This window comes from Zeugodacus cucurbitae, chromosome X, assembly GCF_028554725.1.
Source record: "Zeugodacus cucurbitae isolate PBARC_wt_2022May chromosome X, idZeuCucr1.2, whole genome shotgun sequence".
Classification (NCBI taxonomy): domain Eukaryota; kingdom Metazoa; phylum Arthropoda; class Insecta; order Diptera; family Tephritidae; genus Zeugodacus; species Zeugodacus cucurbitae.
Genome location: NC_071672.1, coordinates 1422501 through 1442745, shown reverse-complemented (window position 1 = coordinate 1442745; position 20245 = coordinate 1422501). Strand labels below are relative to the sequence as shown.

Genomic DNA, 20245 nt, shown 5'->3' with positions numbered 1-20245 from the left:
TACACTTTAAGTAAAGCAAACAAGGTGTACAACTCCTTATCGAGAATGATGGCTAATAGAGGCTGCGTTCGTTCCAGTAAGAGATTGTTAATTGCAAAGGCGATGAGCTCCATAATCATGTATGCGGTGCCAATATGGATCCAGGCGCTAGACATAAAAGCGTATGCCAGGCCGATACACAGTATACATAGACTCACAGCTATAAGAGTAATAAGTGCTTTCCGAACTATATCTAGCGAAGCAGCCGAAGTACTATCTAGTATGCCGCCCATAGACATCCAGGGAAGTGAATTTGCGCGACTGCATGAATTACCAGCGCCTCATACAAATACAGAAAAGCTAGAGCAGAGAAAAGTGAGCTTCACAATGTGGCAGCAACAGTGGGAAACCTCAACCAAAGGACGGTGGACCCACAGACTGATACCTGACATCCACTCGTGGGTATATAGAAAGCATGGGGACCTTGATTTCCACCTGACCCAAATATTACGTGGTCACGGGTGCTTCAAAAGTTACCTATATAAATTCCGCCATGACGACAGTCCGTATTGTCCGGTGTGTGCAGAGTCCGTAGAAGACCCTGAGCACGTATTATTCTATTGCCCTCGCTTCTTAGAAACTACCACAAATCACCATGGGTGAGAGTTTGACGGTGGAAAATTTGACTGCACTTATGTGTCAGTCCTCCGATAATTGGAAAGCTGTTAGCGAAGCGGCAGCCTTCATTATGACAGAACTAAGACATTAGGCGTCAGTCAGTCCGTGCTATAGAGGAGACGTAAAAGTCCAGTCACTCCCACGAAGTAATACTAAATCCGGTGGTTCCGTGGGAGAGTCCTGTGTTGGGAGTCGGTTAGGTTTAGCGGATTAAAGTTCCGCACTCCGGCTTTCGATGCTTCCCCCTCCTATAAAAAAAAAAAAAAAAAAAAAAATACAATTGTATATATATTCAAACACTTGCAGTAATGTAAAAATACACAAAGCCAACTACAGAAAAAGTATACACGTACTGACAAACTTTATCTACACATACAATCGAACATATATTGAAAATGAAATTTTTTTATGAAAAACACACATATATACACACACGTATATATTAATATACTAATGCGTAAATATGTATGCAAATGCAGTACAAAACTACCACAAATCACAAACTAATACACAAATACTCAAAATGAATGTACTTACATCCAATGCTGAGGGCTCCCACACAAAAAAAAACACCAATTCACAAAAAAATTCACGACACAGAAAACGCACAGAAACGAAAACACCCCGAAAATGCAATGCATTATTCGGTACCAATTGGTGTGTGGAATGGACACACTAACCACCTTGGTGGGGTTCGAGGCCTATCTAAAACCTTTGCCGTACTTTGAGCTTCCATACAGCTCTGGACTGGTGACCAAGGATTGAATCCCATTCTCTTATCCAATTCATACACCTTTCATACCAGAAGCTAACCCCGGTCTTCAGCCAATTGTCTTCGCCGCCTGAACAACACGCGCGCAAATCTTTCAAACGACCCTAACGGTTCGGCATTCCGACTAGTGGAGATCACACCACTAACATCTAACCGTCCATCAGTCCAACTAATCCCCATACCCCCAAGGTCCTTAATGTCTGAGTACATCGGGCATTCCGCTATAACATGCTCCCAATCCTCAACACACGCCCCACACATACACTCTGGACTATCTGCAAGGTGCCTCTTATGCACGAATGCATTAAGAGGCCCATGCCCCGTAAGCAGGAAACCCAGACTTAGACAGAATCTGAAGTCTGGGTTTCCTTCTACATACCTAACGTCCCGAAGGTACTCATAAACCACCCGACCATTGAGACTACTGTCCCAACGGTCTTGCCACCTACACCTGACCCTTTCATCTAGAAGCCTCTTGCTCCCTAGATATCCCTCCCTCTCCACATCATCATCGGAAATCAAATCATTCCGCAGCGATGACACACTCAGACCCCTTCTTAACCTGAATGATACAGCCCGCTGTATGACAACCAGGTCAAGAGGGGGCGCATCTAGTAACACCTGCAACGCATCCGTAGAAACGGTGCGACATACAGGCAGACAGGCGAGCATCATGCAACGCTGGACGGAGAGGAGCCGTCGGCGACCGAAGACCGTCGTTGCAGTTCGCCACCATACAGCAGCTCCATAAGTGGCACAGGCCACAAACAAGCCGCGGTATATGGTGCGAACAGCACGACGTCCGAGGCCCCAATCACTCCGTAAAACGCGCATAACCTTAAATACGACCGCCTGCAGACGCACCTTCACACTCACCAAGTGTGGAGTAAAACACATTCTTTCACTCATGGTCAACCCCAGGTACTTGACTTGCGTCACATACCTGATGCCGACCCCATTCACTCGGACAACCGGTGGACGCCCCGGTGACAGTCTGCCTTTTAAAAGCATTGTCACCGTTTTGTCCATCGAGATGTCTACACCCACACTTATCACCCGATTGTGGACAATTTCTAAAAATTGTCCTCCCACCCGATCCAACTCACGCTTTGAGCGACCTTCAACAAGGAGAAGAAGGTCGTCCGCATACGCACAACACTTACAGAGTGGTTCGAGCTGCCCAAGCAGAGAGTCCATCATGAGGTTCCATATATATGGACCACAGATGGATCCCTGCGGACAGCCACGAGCCACTCCAATCTCCACACTCCCATTCATTCCAACGATAGAGGCTTTTCTGTCCGAAAAGTAGCTCCGCCAGAGACTAATTTCCGGACAGCCAAGTTCCTCTAACCGTTCTATCACTCGATCCCAGATCAGATAATCGAATGCCCCCTTGAAGTCAACAAATATGCCTAGGACATACTTGTTGACATTCTCCCTAACAACATTCTGCACATACATCCACGCATCTTCCACACTGCGTCCTTTCCTGAACCCATACTGCCTATTCGACCTCAAATCCCGCGTTAGCTCCTGAAGTCGTTCCACCATAACCCTCTTAAGTACTTTTCCAAGCACCGGAAGAAGGCTGATGCCCCGATAAGAACGAGGATCACTCCTGATCTTATCAGGGGACTTCAGGAGAGGGACGACCCTGGCACTTTTCCACTCACGTGGAAAATATCCCTCCCATACGCACTTGTTATAAATGTCCTCCAAGTATTCCGGAATGAACTTCCACAAGCATTTGCACATCTCTCCGTTCAAACCATCAAAACCTGGGGACCGTTTAGACCTAACCAGGCCAAAGGCGTATCCCAACTCCTCATCTTCTAGTGGAGGAACAGGTACCTCTTGTGCTTGAGATGCCTGAACCTCAGCCCTAGGAAAGAACGCTCCTAACAGAACCTCCGCACACTCTCTCCACGTTGATAACACAGAGCCACCAACGCGAAGAGAGGTGATATCCTCCCTCTTACGACCCCTGCAGATCCTGTAGACCTGCCCCCAGGGGTCGTCCCTATTCTCCCCAACAAAGCTCCTCCATTTCTCTTCTTTTATTCTCACAAGCATATCCTTATACTCCCTAACCGCACAACTAAAATCATATCTGATCTGGGATAACCTATCCGAATTGGACCGCCGAGCACGCTGAAACTTTCGTCTCAACCGCCGGACAGTCCTCCTCTTCAAGGTTAACTCATTCGTCCACCACTTAATTTTCCTAATCCTAGAACTTTCATACTTCCTGAAAACCCTTTCATTAACACACCAGACCAACTCATACAGCCGAGCAATTTGCTCGTCCACCCCCAGTTCCTCAAACTCACTAAGCGGTATTTCCAATACCGCTTCCCTTACATTCTGTCCATATTGGTTCCAGTCAGTACCAGAGGTACGCCATCGCCGCAATGGACCCACGTACGCCGAGGGTGTGGATTGCGGAGAAACCATAATTTGTATCAAATTATGGTCACTCAATCCCCACCCTCCCCTAATCTCCCAACTGACGTCAAACGCTCTCCTTGCTGCCTCATTCATTAACGTTACGTCAATATCACTCATGCCCCTAGGCCCCTCAAACGTAAACCATTCACTCGGCTCATTCAAAATGTGGAGGCTCTTAGCCACCACCCATTCACTCAATACCTCGCCTCGGATGTGGCTTTGATATCCAGACGAATGTCTGGATACCTTACTAAACCACATCGAGGACGAGGCATTTGCATCCAACCCTAGGATAAATGGGCTACTACTCCCCAGTAGTAGTAGCTTATCCATGTAGCCCAGGTAGGGCTCTAGGATCTCGCTAAATTTGCAATACAAACTAGCGACAATCATTCTACCGAACTCCCCCTCTACTGAAACACACACCCCCTGTTGCGACGAATCCAACACTACGCAATCGTAGTTTGGATCCGTCACAACAATTGCGGCATTACCCCCAAGGTCCGTAAAGACCCTGAAAACCCCAGGAAGACCCCGAACCACACCATTGGTGGTGTAGGGCTCCTGGAGTAAGGCAATGCCGCACCCACCCTCAAGCATACAACCCCCCAACTCACACATCACGGCATACGATCCCTGACAATTTAGCTGAAAGATACCCCCCATCAGTGTCTGGCGAGGGCGCGCTCAACAACGCCACAGTATATGGGGCAGACAGCGGACATCATAAGATGCCCAGCTGGCCTACCCTTAAATGCACAGTTGCGACAATGGGGTGCATTGACGCAACCGGCAGCTCTGTGGCCTTCCTGACCGCACCTTCTACAGACATCTGATTTGGCCCTACACTCAGCCACTCTATGGTCAAAACCCATACACCGGAAGCAGCCAGCAACAGGGGTATCCGGTCGAACCCTGAAGGAAAACCACTTTATGTAGCACCTTCCCGCTTCCAAGAGGGCGGACATTGATTTGTCCGAACCCTCAAGGACAACGTTGGTGCTACCATCAGCGGCCACCTTCCAGGGCCGACTGACCATCCGCACATCCGACTTTCGTGCCTCAGGGCTGACGTCCTGGAGGTTCAACCGAAAGAGCTCCTCCATGAAGTCATCATGGGAGATTTCGGTGTGAACCCCCTGAACCACAACCCGCGGACCCAACTTCCGGTTCACAGTCACATTCAATCCCACCTCCCCTAATTTGGCATTATTCGCCACCTTTTCCCTCTCTAAAACAGAGGGGGTGCGAATAACCACCCCACCACCCTTAATCGGCTTCACCTCGTGTATTCGCACTCCGAGGGAAGGTCCCACCTCCTTCACAACCTTCTTAATCACCTCCTTAGAGGAGGTGGTCGGGGCTTTGCTTCGCACCACCACCGACCACGTCTCCACGGGCTTCGGCAATGCCGGAGCAATCGCCTCCAACACAGGTGCTGGAGGCGCGCGCACCGACTCAGCCGGTGCCAAACCCACAACCGACCTCTTCGATTGGGGAATAGATCCCCCACAACCCCCCCTGAGAGCGTCAACCTGACCGCGAAGATGGGCATTCGCGGTTACTACCGTCATCAGGAGTGCCTCGTACTTCGAGGCAAGCTCCATCAGCCCCTTCGCGGTAGTGACCTCTAAGTCCTTAGCCCCAAACACCAAGGCGTTTAATTCAGCCGTAACTGCCTTCATGGCAGCAACATGGCTGATAGCGCCTCCCCCAACCACACCCCCAATAGTTTCAACCCCCTTTTTCTCTCCCTTCTTTTCCAATTCCCTCCCACTCGCGACGGCCTTCTTAGCGGCACCCTTCTTAACGGCGCCCTTACTCGCGACACCATTCTCCGCAACAACCGTACCGCTTTTCACCTCGCCCGACTTCATGCGGGGTGCACAACCGCTTTTTCAGCGGTGCCACCTATTCCGCTACCACTACCGCTTCCGTCCCTCGAATTCGCCAACAGAGGCGACCCCAAACGCGCCCTCCTCCGCGGTGGAGACCTCACCGGTGGCCTCACCTCCTCATCGCACGACGATGTTTCCACCATCACTGTTGTGGGGCCCGACCCTTCGCTTTCAGCGAGGGACTTAACCCTCCTTCTCCGTGGTGGAGGCATTACCACCTCCAGACTACCCCCAGGCAGGCTGATACGCTGGCGAAACACTGGCGCAGAAGCCACCCGTTCAGGCTAAACTCGAGAACAGCTGCTCTCCAAGCACGAGCGACTGAACGCACTGAAGATGCCGACCTACACACAAACCCGCTCTATAGCAGTGACCACCTAAGCGGTCGATTAATGCGCACTCGCGAGGGCACAGCCAAAACTCCAGCCAAAGGTCTGGAAAAAGGTTACTCAAAAAGACCGCCGGACAGATCTATGTCCCCGTAACGGTCGCAAGTCAACCGCTGTGGTACTGCACCGAACCGCACCGTAGGTTAAACAGTTACTTCTACGACCGTAATCTGCACACCAGTCAGCTACTTCAGCACTGGTACAGTCGCTAGCACCCTTTGGGCAAAACTGTCCGAGCAAACCCGAAACAAGTGCAACTGAACGCCAGGCGCTCAGCACAGCACTCACCGGTAGGCAATCCAGCCAGTGGGAATACTAACAACACGGTAAACCACTGAAACTGTGCGACAGCCCACCAACAACAAACGTGTGGATACCCACGCTACTTAAGGAAAACAACAAAGTTGTACTTGCCAGTACACGCCGTACAGTCAACCGCGACTGTACAAAAACACTCGCCCGTACCGAAAAACCGCAACCACGCGCGCACAAAAATGTGGAGAATGCACAAAATGTGCAGTCGCACAAATTCACACGCGACCGTAGCAACAACAACACTAGCTACCCACGCCAGGCAATAACGGTGCCTACACACCGCGTAAACAAATGTTCGCACAAAAGGAAGTACCGAAAAATTTCCACCAATAAATCGCAAAGAAAAACTCACCAAGAAAAATCACGATGCGCACACACGTCTATCCGCGTCGAAAGCCAACTAACGAATGAGTAGATAGGGACAACGTCCGGTGGGATTAACGTGGGTACCTGCCGACGACGGCCTTACTCCACGGTGCTCAAAAGCACAGCGGATCAAATCAATGCGATGATCAGCGCCCCGAAAATGCAATGCATTATTCGGTACCAATTGGCGTGTGGAATGGAGACACGAACCACCTTGGTGGGGTTCGAGGCCTATCTAAAACCTCTGCCGTACTTTGGGTCCGGCACCCGGTTGCAATGCAACTCCACATTGAGTGACCAAAGTCACTCTCCCCGCATTTGGGTATTGAACCACAACCACCTCCCCGAGGGGCCAGTCCGCATGAGCAGGTTGGAGCGAACTCCAAGGGCTCCTGCTCCCCGTGGTACCAGAATTAAGTCTCCGGTCAGACCTCGTAGCCGAAACTACTACCAGTTGAGCTTCCATACAGCTCTGGACTGGTGACCAGGGATTGAATCCCATTCTCTCATCCAATTCATACACCTTTCATACCAGAAGCTAACTCCGGTCTTCAGCCAATTGTCTTCGCCGCCTGAACAACACGCGCGCAAATCTTTCAAACGACCCTAACTGCTCGGCATTCCGACTAGTGGAGATCACACCACTAACATCTGTCCGTCCATCAGTCCAACTAATCCCCATACCCCCAAGGTCCCTAATGTCTGAGTACATCGGGCATTCCGCTATAACATGCACCCAATCCTCAACACACGCCCCACACATATACTCTGGACTATCTTCAAGGTGCCTCTTATGCAAGAATGCATTAAGATGATATCCCTCCCTCTCCACATCATCATCGGAAATCAAATCATTCCGCAGCAATGACACACTCAGACTCCTTCTTAACCTGAATGATACAGCACGCTGCATGACAACCAGGTCAAGAGGGGGCGCACCTAGTAACACCTGCAACGCATCCGTAGAAACGGTGCGACATACAGGCAGACAGATCCAACTCACGCCTTGAGCGACCTTCAACAAGGAGAAGAAGGTCGTCCGCATACGCACAACACTTACAGAGTGGTTCGAGCTGCCCAAGCAGAGAGTCCATCATGAGGTTCCATATATATGGACCACAGATGGATCCCTGCGGACAGCCACGAGTCACTCCAATCTCCACACTCCCATTCATTCCAACGATAGAGGCTTTTCTGTCCGAAAAGTAGCTTCGCCAGAGACTAATTTCCGGACAGAAAAGTTCCTCTAGCCGTTGAATCACTCGATCCCAGATCATATAATCGAATGCCCCCTTGAAGTCAACAAATATGCCTAGGACATACTTGTTGACATTCTCCCTAACAACATTCTGCACATACATCCACGCATTTTCCACACTGCGTCCTTTCCTGAACCCATACTGCCTATCCGACCACAAACCCCGCGTTAGCTCCTGAAGTCGTTCCACCATAACCCTCTCCAGTACTTTTCCAAGCACCGGAAGAAGGCTGATGCCCCGATAAGAACGAGGATCACTCCTGATCTTATCAGGGGACTTCAGGAGAGGGACGACCCTGGCACTTTTCCACTCACGTGGAAAATATCCCTCCCATACGCACTTGTTATAAATGGCCTCCAAGTATTCCGGAATGAACTTCCACAAGCTTTTGCACATCTCTCCGTTCAAACCATCAAAACCTGGGGACCGTTTAGACCTAACCAGGCCAAAGGCGTATCCCAACTCCTCATCTTCTAGTGGAGGAACAGGTACCTCTTGTGCTTGAGATGCCTGAACCTCAGCCCTAGGAAAGAACGCTCCTAACAGAACCTCCGCACACTCTCTCCACGTTGATAACACAGAGCCACCAACGCGAAGAGAGGTGATATCCTCCCTCTTACGACCCCTGCAGATCCTGTAGACCTGCCCCCAGGGGTCGTCCCTATTCTCCCAAACAAAGCTCCTCCATTCCTCTTCTTTTATTCTCACAAGCACATCCTTATACTCCCTAACCGCACAACTAAAATCATATCTGATCTGGGATAACCTATCCGAATTGGACCGCCGAGCACGCTGAAACTTTCGTCTCAACCGCCGGACAGTCCTCCTCTTCAAGGTTAACTCATTCGTCCACCACTTAATTTTCCTAATCCTAGAACTTTCATACTTCCTGAAAACCCTATCATTAACACACCAGACCAACTCATACAGCCGAGCAATTTGCTCGTCCACCCCCAGTTCCTCAAACTCACTAAGCGGTATTTCCAATACCGCTTCCCTTACATTCTGTCCATATTGGTTCCAGTCAGTACCAGAGGTACGCCATCGCCGCAATGGACCCACGTACGCCGAGGGTGTGGATTGCGGAGAAACCATAATTTGTATCAAATTATGGTCACTCAATCCCCACCCTCCCCTAATCTCCCAACTGACGTCAAACGCTCTCCTTGCTGCCTCATTCATTAACGTTACGTCAATATCACTCATGCCCCTAGGCCCCTCAAACGTAAACCATTCACTCGGCTCATTCAAAATGTGGAGGCTCTTAGCCACCACCCATTCACTCAATACCTCGCCTCGGATGTGGCTTTGATATCCAGACGAATGTCTGGATACCTTACTAAACCACATCGAGGACGAGGCATTTGCATCCAACCCTAGGATAAATGGGCTACTACTCCCCAGTAGTAGTAGCTTATCCATGTAGCCCAGGTAGGGCTCTAGGATCTCGCTAAATTTGCAATACAAACTAGCGACAATCATTCTACCGAACTCCCCCTCTACTGAAACACACACCCCCTGTTGCGACGAATCCAACACTACGCAATCGTAGTTTGGATCCGTCACAACAATTGCGGCATTACCCCCAAGGTCCGTAAAGACCCTGAAAACCCCAGGAAGACCCCGAACCACACCATTGGTGGTGTAGGGCTCCTGGAGTAAGGCAATGCCGCACCCACCCTCAAGCATACAACCCCCCAACTCACACATCACGGCATACGATCCCTGACAATTTAGCTGAAAGATACCCCCCATCAGTGTCTGGCGAGGGCGCGCTCAACAACGCCACAGTATATGGGGCAGACAGCGGACATCATAAGATGCCCAGCTGGCCTACCCTTAAATGCACAGTTGCGACAATGGGGTGCATTGACGCAACCGGCAGCTCTGTGGCCTTCCTGACCGCACCTCCTACAGACATCTGATTTGGCCCTACACTCAGCCACTCTATGGTCAAAACCCATGCACCGGAAGCAGCCAGCAACAGGGGTATCCGGTCGAACCCTGAAGGAAAACCACTTTATGTAGCACCTTCCCGCTTCCAAGAGGGCGGACTTTGATTTGTCCGAACCCTCAAGGACAACGTTGGTGCTACCATCAGCGGCCACCTTCCAGGGCCGACTGACCATCCGCACATCCGACTTTCGTGCCTCAGGGCTGACGTCCTGGAAGTTCAACCGAAAGAGCTCCTCCATGAAGTCATCATGGGAGATTTCGGTGTGAACCCCGTGAACCACAACCCGCGGACCCAACTTCCGGTTCACAGTCACATCCAATCCCACCTCCCCGAATTTGGCATTATTCGCCACCTTTTCCCTCTCTAAAACAGAGGGGATGCGAATAACCACCCCACCACCCTTAATCGGCTTCACCTCGTGCACTCGCACTCCGAGGGAAGGTCCCACCTCTTTCACCACCTTTTTGATGACTTCCTTAGAGGAAGTCGTCGGGGCCTTGCTGCGCACAACCACCGACCACGTCTCCACGGGCTTCGGCAATGCCGGAGCAATCGCCTCCAACACAGGTGCTGGAGGCGCACGCACCGACTCAGCCGGAGCCAACCCCACAACCGACCTCTTCGGTTGGGCAATATATCCCCCAGAACCCCCCCTTAGAGCGTCAACCTGACCGCGAAGATGGGCATTCTCGGTTACTACCGTCATCAGGAGCGCCTCGTACTTCGAGGCAAGCTCCATCAGCCCCTTCGCGGTAGTGACCTCAAAGTCCTTCACCCCAAACACCAAGGCATTTAATTCAGCCATCACTGCCTTCATGGCAGCGACATGGCTGATAGCGCCTCCCCCAACCACACCCCCATTAACTCCACCCTCAAGTTTCCCTCCCTCCTTCCCCGAGCTGACTTTCGTCCAACCCTCCTTCGCGACGCTCTTTTGAGCAACGCCCTTTTTCGCGACGCCCTTATCCGCGACGCCCTTCCCAGTGCCGCTGTTACCGCCGCTCTCGGCCGGCTTAGCAGCACCCGAAACTGCGGGGTGAGCAACCGCTTTTTCAGCGGTGCCACCTATTCCGCTACCGCTCTCACTCCCACCATCCTCTGATTTCAACGACAGAGGCGACCCCAAACGCGCCCTCCTCCGCGGCGGAGACCTCACCGGTGGCCTCACCTCCTCATCACCCGACGACGTTTCCACCATCACTGTTATGGGGCCCGACCCGTCGCTTGCAGCGAGGGACCTAACCCTCCTCCTCCGTGGTGGAGCCATTCCCACCTTCGGCCTACCCCCAGGCAGGCTGTTACGCCGGCGAACACTGGCGCAGAAGCTACCTGCTCAGGTAAAACCCGAAACAGCTGCTCTCCAGGCGCGTGCAACTGAACGCACTGAAGACGCTGACTCACACGTGTACTCGCTCTGTAGCAGTCACCACCCAAGCAGTCGGTTAATGCGCTCTCGCGAGGGCACAGCCCACAACCCAGCCAAAGGTCTGAAAACGCTACTCAAAAAGACCGCCGGACAGATCAATGTAGTAGATAGGGACATCTAAAGCCAATATTAACGTGAGTACCTGCCGACGACGGCCTTACCTCACGGTGCTCAAAAGCACAGCGGATCAAATCAATGCGATGATCAGCGCCCCGAAAAGTGCAATGCATTATTCAGTACCAATTGGCGTGTGGAATGGACACACTAGCCACCTTGGTGAGGTTCGAGGCCTATCTAAAACCTCTGCCGTACTTTGGGTCCAGCACCCGGTTGCAATGCAACTCCACATTGAGTGACAAATATCACTCTCCCCGCATTCGGGTATTAAACCACAACCACCACGATACTCCCCGAGGGGCCAGTCCGCACGAGTAGGTTGGAGCGAACTCCAAGGGCTCCTACTCCCCGTGGTACCAGAATTAAGTCTCCGGTCAGACCTCGTAGTTGAAACTACTACCAGTTGAGCTTCCATACTGCTCTGGACTGGTGACCAGGGGTTGGACCCCATTCTCTCATCCAATACACACACAATACACACACCATTCACACAAAGAAACTATACTTAGTTTCCAGCTAATTGTCTTCGCCGCTTAAACACCTCACGCGCAAACACACCAAATAATTCTAATCGTTCGGCATCCCAACTAGTGGAGATCACACCACTAACATCTAACCGTCCATCAGTCCAACTAATCCCCATACCCCCAAGGTCCCTAATGTCCGAGTACATCGGGCATTCAGCAATAACATGCACCCAATCCTCAACACGCGCCCCACACATACATTCCATTCCATCAGAGAGGCGCCTCTGATGCAAAAAAGCATTCATAGGCCCATGCCCCGTAAGTAGGAAACCCAGACTCAGACAGAATCTGAAATCTGGGTTTTCCCCAACAAACCCAACATCCCGAATGTACTCATAAGTCACACGACCGTTAGGACTATTATCCCAACGGTCTTGCCACCTACTCCTAACCCTGTCATCTAGAAGCCTCTTGCTTCCTAGATATCCCAACCTCTCCACATCATCGTCAGAAATCCATTCATTCCGCAGCAATAACACACTCAAACCCCTCCTCAACCTGAAAGAAACAGCACGCTGTAAAACAATCAGGTCAAGAGGGGGCACACCCAATAAAACCTGCAACGCATCCGTAGAAACGGTGCGACATACAGGCAAACAGGCAAGCATCATGCAACGCTGTATAGAAAGAAGTTTTCGATGACCCGAAACCATCGTAGCCACCTTCCACCATATAGGAGATCCATAAGTGGCACAGGCCACAAACAAACCTCGATATATGGAGCGAACAGCACGACGCCCGAGACCCCAATCACTCCGTAAAACGCGCCTGACACTACCAACAATCGCCTGCAGCCGCCGCTTCACATTCACTAAGTGTGGAGTAAAACACATTCTTTCACTCATGGTCAACCCCAGATATTTGACTTGCGTCACATACCTGATGCTGACCCCATTCACACGGACAACCGGTGGACGCCCCGGTGACAGTCTACCCTTTAAGAGCATTGTCACCGTTTTATCCATCGATATGTCAACCCCCACACCCACACCCCAATTATGAGCAATCTCCAACAATTGCCCTCCTACCCTTTCAATCTCAGACCTCGAACAGCCTTCGACTAAAAGAAGCAGGTCATCCGCATACGCACAACACCTGCAGAGTGGTTCGAGCTGCCCAAGCAGTGAGTCCATCATGAGGTTCCAAATATATGGACCACAGATGGATCCCTGCGGGCGGCCACGAACCACTCCAATCTCCACACTCCCATTCATACCAACGATAGAGGCTTTCCTGTCCGAAAAGAAGCTCCGCCAGAGACTAATTTCCGAACAGTTAAGTTCCTCTAGCCGTTGAATCACACGATCCCAGATTAGGTAATCAAACGCCCCCTTGAAGTCAACAAATATGCCAAGGACATATTTGTTGGTATTCTCCCTCACAGCATTCTGAACATACATCCAGGCATCTTCAACACTGCGTCCTTTCCTGAACCCATACTGCCTATTCGACCTCAAATCCCGCGTTAGCTCCTGAAGCCGTTCCACCATAACTCTTTCCAGCACTTTCCCAAGCACTGGAAGGAGACTGATGCCCCGATAAGAACGAGGATCACTCCTGATCTTATCAGGAGACTTCAGGAGAGGAACAACCCTGGCACTTTTCCACTCACGTGGAAAATATCCCTCACAAATGCACTTATCATAAATGACCTCCAAGTATTCCGGAATGAACTTCCACAAGCATTTGCACATCTCTCCGTTCAGACCATCAAAACCTGGAGACCGTTTAGACCTGACCAGGCCAAAGGCATATCCCAGCTCCCCATCATCTAATGGAGGAACAGGTACCTCATGTGCATGGGGTGCCTGAACCTCAGCCCTGGGAAAGAACGCTCCTAACAGAACCCCAGCACACTCTCTCCACGTTGATAACACAGTGTCACCAATACGAAGAGAGGTGATATCCTCCCTCTTACGACCCCTGCAGATCTTATAGACCTGACCCCAGGGGTCATCCCTATTGTCATTCACACAACTCCTCCACTCTTCTTCTTTAATTTTCACAATCATATCTTTATATTCATTCATCGCACAACTAAAATCATACCTAAACTGGGACAGCCTGTCAGAATTGAACCGCCGAGCACGTTGAAACTTTCGTCTCAACCGCCGGACAGTCCTCCTCTTCAAGGTTAACTCATGCGTCCACCACTTAATTTTTCTAACCCTAAAACTTCCACACTTCCTCAACAATCTGTCATTCACACCCCACACCAACTCACACAGCCGAGCAATTTGCTCATCCACTTCCAGATCATCAAACACTCTAAGCGGTATTTCTAACACCGCTTCCCTTACACTCTGTCCATATCGGTTCCAGTCAATACCAGAGGTACGCCATCGCCGCAATGGACTCACACACACCAAAGGAGGGGAACGAGGAGCAACCACAATTTGGATCAAATTATGATCACTCAGACCCCACCCTCCTCTAACCTCCCACTTAAAATCAAACACTCTACTTGCTGCCTCATTCATAAGCGTCACGTCAATATCACTCACACCCCTAGGCCCATCAAACGTATACCACTCACTCGGCTCATTCAGAATGTGAAGGCCCTTAGCCAACACCCATTCATTCATTACCTCGCCTCGAACGTGGCTTTGATATCCAGACGAATGTCTAGATACCTTACTAAACCACATCGAGGACGAGGCATTCGCATCCAACCCTAGGAATAATGGGCTACCACTCGCCAGAAGTAGTAACTTATCCATATAGCCCAGGTAGGGCTCTAGGGGCTCGCTAAATTTGCAATACAAACTAGCGACAATCATTCTACCGAACTCCCCCTCTATAGACACACACACCCCCTGTTGTGACGAATCCAAGACTACACAATCGTAGCCGGAATCATTCACAACTATTGCAGCATTAACCCCAAGGTCCGTAAAGACCCTAAAACCTCCAGGAAGACCCCGAACCACACCATTGGTGGCGTAAGGCTCCTGAAGTAAGGCAATGCCACACCCCCCCCCTCAATCATACAACCCCCCAACTCACACATAACGGCATACGACCCCTGACAATTAAGCTGAAAAACCCCCCCCATCAGTGTCTGGAGAGGGCACGCTCAACAACGCCACAGTAAATCGGGCAAACAGCTGACATCATAAGATGCCCAGCTGGCCTACCCTTAAATGCACAGTTGCGACAATGAGGGGCATTACCACAACCGGCAGCTCTATGTCCTTCTTGACCGCACCGCCTACAAACATCTGATTTGGCCCTACACTCAGCCACTCTATGGTCAAAACCCATACACCGGAAGCAGCCAGCAACTGGGCTATCCGGTCGAACCCTGAAGGAGAACCACTTTATGTAGCACCTTCCCGCCTCCAAAAGGGCGGACATTAATTTGTCCGACCCCTCAAGGACAACGTTGGTGCTACCATCAGCAGCCACCTTCCAGGGCCGACTGACCATCCGCACATCTGAAGGTTCAACCGAAAGAGCTCCTCCATGAAGTCATCATGGGAGATTTCGGTGTGAACCCCCTGAACCACAACCCGCGGACCCAACTTCCGGTTCACACTCACATCCAACCCCACCTCCCCGAACTTGGCATTATTCGCCACCTTTTCCCTCTCTAAAACAGAGGGGGTGCGAATAACCACCCCACCACCCTTAATCGGCTTCACCTCGTGTACACGCACTCCGAGGGAAGGTCCCACCTCCTTCACGACCTTCTTAATCACCTCCTTAGAGGAGGTGGTAGGGGCCTTGCTTCTCACCACCACCGACCAAGTCTCAACCGGCTTCGGCAATGCCGGAGCAATCGCCTCCAACACTGGCGCTGGAGGCGCACGCACCGACTCAGCCGGAGCCAAACCCACAACCGACCTCTTCGATTGGGGAATAGATCCCCCACAACCCCCCCTGAGAGCGTCAACCTGACCGCGAAGATGGGCATTCTCGGTTACCACCGTCATCAGAAGCACCTCGTACTTCGAGGCAAGCTCCATCAGCCCCTTCGCAGTAGTGACCTCAAAGTCTTCAACCCCAAACACCAATGCGTTTAATTCCGCCGTCACTGCCTTCATGGCAGCAACATGGCTAATAGCGCCTCCCCCAACCACACCACCATTTTCTCCACCCTCCTTAACAGCGCTAACAGGACACTCCTTTGCAGAAGTACCCTTAATGCGCTTCTTCCCCTTAATCCTTACTACACCTCCACGCTTGCTAACAATAGGGTGGACAACCACTTCTTCAGCGGTGTCACCCATATTAGCACAACTACTCCCATCCCCTAACATCACCAACGATGGCGATCCTATCCTAACCTTCCTACGCGGCGGGGACCCAACCGAAGGTCCAGTACCTTCATCAGCCGACGAGGTCTCCACTGCTAACGCTAGCTCTTTCCCCTCATTCCCAGCAGGGTGCTTAGCCCTTCTCCTCCGTGAGGGAAGCATTTCTACTTCCGGCCTTTCACCAGGCAGGCTGATCCGCCGGCAAAACACTGGCACAGAAGCCACTCGACCAGACAAGACTTGGAACAGCTGCTCTCAAGACACGTGTGACTGAACGCACTGAAGGAACTAACTATAAGAATAGAATCGTCCAGTGGCTGCTACCACCTAAGCAGTCGATTATTGCGAAATCGCAAGGGCACAACCCACAACTCCAGCCAACGGTCTGGAACTGGTCACCCAATAAACCGCCGGACAGAACAAAGTCCCCGTAACGGCTCCAAGCCAACCGATGTGGAGCTGAACCAAATCGCACTGTAGGTCAAAAGGTTAACAGCTACGAACGCAGTCTAAACAAAAATCAGCACCTTCAACACTCGGACAGACACCGGCACCCTTTGAGCAAAACCTGCCCAATCCCCCCGGAGACAAGTGGCAACTCAGTACCAGACACTCGACACAACACTCAGTGGCAGAAAAACCAAAAAGCAGAAAAACAACAAACACAGAAAACACTGAGACTCTATGAGAGTCAGCACCCACGCTAACAATGTGGGTAAACCACGTAAACCCCAAAAGGTACTACCTAACACGCGGCTACACACACAAAACTACTGTGCTCAAAAACACCTGTGCTCGAAAACAACTGTGCTCGAAAACAACTGTGCTCAAAAACACCTGTGCTCGAAAACACCTATGCTCAAAAACACCTGTGCACGAAATCACCTGTGCTCAAAAAACACCTGTGCTCAAAAAAAAAAAAAAAAACAAACGAAAAACAAATTACGTCACACAAAAAACACTTGCTCAAACAAATTTTCTTTTCACAAACACAAATTCAAATTTCCAAAAATACACTCAACTACACGTATATAAATAAACACCTGCCGCAATGTAAAAATTTTCAAAAGCCAGCTATGATATGCACACACAAACTAACAAATGAGAAAATATACATACAATTGTATATATATTCAAACACTTGCAGTAATGTAAAAATACACAAAGCCAACTACAGAAAAAGTATACACATACTGACAAACTTTATCTACACATACAATCGAACATATATTGAAAATGAAAATTTTTTATGAAAAACACACATATATACACACACGTATATATTAATATACTAATGCGTAAATATGTATGCAAATGCGCTAAAAAACTACCACAAATCACAAACTAATACACAAATACTCAAAATGAATGTACTTACATCCAATGCTGAGGGCTCCCACACAAAAAACACCAATTCACACAAAATTCACGACACAGAAAACGCACAGAAACGAAAACACGTCTGAACAATCTGAAATTCTACAATCGAATGAGTAGATAGGGACAGTAGGAATCTCGTTAATCCATTCATGCGTGTCACTAATTAGATGACGAGGCATTTGGCTACCTTAAGAGAGTCATAGTTACTCCCGCCGTTTACCCGCGCTTACTTGAATTTCTTCACTTTGACATTCAGAGCACTGGGCAGAAATCACATTGTGTCAACACCCGTTAGGGCCATCACAATGCTTTGTTTTAATTAGACAGTCGGATTCCCCAAGTCCGTGCCAGTTCTGAATTGATTGTTAATTGATAATCGTTATAATTAAATAAGAATATATATCTTGCGACATAATTCTTATAAAATTTTAGCAAGAAAGTTCCACAATTATCTACGTAACTACTATCCGGGGAACAAGAACCGAAATTCTCTATTTACCCAGAACGAGTACATAAACCATGGATTGCTTCCCAATGAAGCCCGACTATCTCAATCTTCAGAGCCAATCCTTATCCCGAAGTTACGGATCTAATTTGCCGACTTCCCTTACCTACATTATTCTATCGACTAGAGACTCTTCACCTTGGAGATCAGCTGCGGATATTGGTACGGCCTGTTGAGAAGTTTGCGTAACCCCACCATAAATTTTCAAGGTCCGAGGAGAAAATATCGACACAACAGTAAATGTCATGCTCTTCTAGTCCATCTACCATATCTCTCTTCGAAAGACTTCCATGGTAGTACGAATATAAAACAGAAAAGAAAACTCTTGCGATACCTCTCGACGGCTTCTTTATGGTCGTTCCTGTTGCCAGGATGAGCACAAGGCCCATTTTTAATAACAAACGGATACTCAACAGGTTACGGAATTGGAACCGTATTCCCTTTCGTTCAAAATTATTCAAGTGTTTAATTACTATGAAGAAAACATAATAATATATTCTCAACAATTCATTAAAACTTGAAAATTTTCGGCTTTCGCCTTGAACTTAGGACCGACTAACTCGTGATCAACCACTGTTCACACGAAACCCTTCTCCACTTCAGTCCTCCAAGGTCTCATTCGATTATTTGCTACTACCACCAAGATCTGTACCAATGGCGGCTCCATGCAGGCTTACGCCAAACACTTCTAAGCACACCATTGTACCCTCCTACTCACTAAAGTTTCAAAATTTATAATCCAACCGAAATTGTATTATAAATCATGTACTTTAGCGGTAATGTATAGGTATACAACTTAAGCGCCATCCATTTTAAGGGCTAGTTGCTTCGGCAGGTGAGTTGTTACACACTCCTTAGCGGATTACGACTTCCATGTCCACCGTCCTGCTGTTTTAAGCAACCAACGCCTTTCATGGTATCTGCATGAGTTGTTAATTTGGGCACCGTAACATTACGTTTGGTTCATGACACAGCGCCAGTTCTGCTTACCGAAAGTGGCCCACTGGGCACATTATATCATAACCTCAACCTTCATATCAAGAAAGGTGAGGTTCTTACCCATTTAAAGTTTGAGAATAGGTTAAGGTCGTTTCGACTCTAAGGCCTCCAATCATTCGCTTTACCAGATAAGATTATTTTACATAATATTTAAATGCACCAGCTATCCTGAGGGAAACTTCGGAGGGAACCAGCTACTAGATGGTTCGATTGGTCTTTCGCCCCTATACTCAATTCTGACAATCGATTTGCACGTCAGAACTGTTTCGGTCTTCCATCAGGGTTTCCCCTGACTTCAACCTAATCAAGTATAGTTCACCATCTTTCGGGTCACAGCATATATGCTCAAGGTACGCTCCAGTTAGAGGTATAAATAATAATAAATTATCATTATACATAACTATATGGAACGCCCCGGGATTGAATTAATAGTAAAATATTTCACTAAAAATTAATCCCATTATATAAAAGTTAAGTTAATTTCGCCATTAGGTTTAATATAACCCAATGACTTGCACATATGTTAGACTCCTTGGTCCGTGTTTCAAGACGGGTCCCGAAGGTATCCTGAATCTTTCGCATTGTTAATCATATAAATGCATACAATTAATATTAAAATCAATGATAATAATATTATTGTAAAATTCAAAAGAATTTAAGCATTATATATGTAAAATCTATCAACACTTTATCAAATCATCAGTATTTATTCTATGTTAATAAGCTAAAAGCAAATTAATTTGAATAAACTTAACACCAATGATCTTTTGATAAATATTTTATTATGTTAATAGATTACAATGTCCTTATATGAAAAAATGCACACTATTACTATAATATTATAAATATCACAGTTATAATGATGAATTTTTCATAATGGATATTCAGGTTCATCGGGCTTAACCTCTAAGCAGTTTCACGTACTATTTAACTCTCTATTCAGAGTTCTTTTCAACTTTCCCTCACGG

General features: G+C 48.9%; 1 pseudogene; it reads right to left on the bottom strand.

Moving 5' to 3' along the window:
• Nucleotides 1–17851: 17851 nt before the first annotated feature.
• The window catches only part of LOC128923412 (large subunit ribosomal RNA), a 2762-nt pseudogene continuing 368 nt past the window's right edge, over nt 17852–20245 (bottom strand).